This window comes from Atractosteus spatula, chromosome 15, assembly GCF_055471065.1.
Source record: "Atractosteus spatula isolate fAtrSpa1 chromosome 15, fAtrSpa1.hap1, whole genome shotgun sequence".
NCBI classification, from domain to species: Eukaryota; Metazoa; Chordata; class Actinopteri; order Semionotiformes; family Lepisosteidae; genus Atractosteus; species Atractosteus spatula.
In genome coordinates, this window is record NC_142720.1 from 12,388,897 (window position 1) to 12,390,966 (window position 2,070).

A 2,070-nucleotide genomic window follows, 5' to 3' on the forward strand; every position below is an offset into this window, starting at 1 on the left:
TAAAATGTAAACAAAACTAATAGATATAATATTATCAACACAGGACCTGGCTTACAGTTGTCCATCCAGCTAATATTAGTATGGATCAATGCAGAACATTTTCTTCCATCTTATCTACATATTTAATTTACTTTTAGGGTATAAATAAAATCAGTACTTCAAAAGTGTCCCCAGTTTTACAGTATGTTTAAAGGGCCTGTATGTCATCTGCAGGTTTCATACCAGCTCACTCTGGGCTTAACTGGACCAGGTTAGCAGTTCCTCCCAGCTCTTCATGTGCATTAAAGAGACTTGGAAAACCTGCAGAAGCACAGACAGTCAAAGACCACGATTAGGGATCTCTGGCCTAAAATGATACATGAAATCCAAAGTGAAAAAGCAAGTGGTCTTGAGGAAGAACACAGGAGTGAATGATTTACTGTAAAGGTCAGTTCAATGTGCATATGACATGAGCATCAGACAGAGATCAAGCTATCTTATTACATTTGCATAGACTGGGAGTGCACAGCTCCAGTTCTGAAGGGCAAAAGCTCTTCCTTCCTTATTTGATTAACTGGACATGCTGAAGCCTTTCCTGGTTCTTAAGAAGCTGGAGTTTTTAAGAGGCCTATAAACCCTGCTGGACAGCAGCCCTTGAAGACCAGCTGGGCCCCCTGGCATTAATAATACAGTATGTTTCAGGTTTTAGTCAAGGTCTTTGTTCCAATAACTGGGCCTTTTACCTTTGACCCATTTTCCTGCAATATCAAAACCTTCCCCGAGTATTTTTGTGACATGAAGTATTACCGAGCATAACCCACAGCAAAGACGAACACTTTCTTTAGTTTAAAGTAGGACTTATACAAAGTTTTAAACATAGACCATTACTTCCAAAGCCTGGACTAACAATACATTTCTGCTTTGGAAGTTTGCAATTCACGGAATCATTGCAAATCCCTAGACAGACCTGCGTTGATGAGACCTTTTCTGCTGCCCTCTTTTGTATCTCTGATTTACTACTAGACACACTCCAAACATCAGATCTAAAGCCCCACTGCAAGTCTGAAGAGGATGGAGCAGTGTACATAAAACTAGTTGGAACAAATTGCCACAGAAAAAGCAGAAATTTAAAATTAATTAGTACTGCTTAGTATTGTTTTGTTCATGGTTCTGTTTCTATGTTGATGTTTTTTTACAAACACCCACAGACATACTGGGGAAAAGGTTGGGTGGACATTTTCAACTCCACACCCATTTAAGGGAAATGACTTTCAAACAACACTGTGAAGGGTGATTAGTATGGTGATTAGAGGCAGACAGACCCTAAAATGCTATCGGTCTGTTACATTAAATAAGCATGTTATTATATGCTTAACATTTAACGCACTGTTTTATAAAAAGGTCTGCAATATTGTATATCCTTAATAATTTTATATAGAATTTATATAATTTTTAAAATGGTCAGAAAAAGGGGGACTTGTTTTCACGTCAAAATGCATTTGTAGCATTTTCACATTGAAATGACAAATTTTGCACCACTGGCATTTTCTTGAGCGTACGTGATGTGGCCAGATGCGGATTATTTCAGACCAACTCTGTGTAAAACAGACCAAATGTCAAAACCAGGAAAGGAGACTCCTCCTTTTTAGTTCCTTTCTGTGCCCTGAAGGCAAGTGGAAAAGAAACTGTGCAGAACCTAGTCACTAGGTCACTGAAAGTAATTCAAGACCTCAGCTTCTGCATTAATATTTAAAGACCACTTCTATCTTTTGCAGCTTATTTTACACTGCATTGAACTCAGAGCCAGGGCTGGTTTCCAATCCAAATTCAGTTTATCTGTGCAGATAAACCTGTGACAAGGGAGAGAGAACAACTTCTCAACTTAACTGCGTATTCATTTTGCTAAAGAACGGATTAAAATGAAATAATTTGATGCCAGCTATGTTTTCCGTGGGGGAAAAATACAACTTTTTTTCTTTGCATGAAGTGAAGTGATGGTCAGACAAAACAGCAAAATAAATCCTATACAAAAAAACAACAACTGGAGGACATATTTACCCAATATGATAACAGAAAAAAAAAACAGTCACC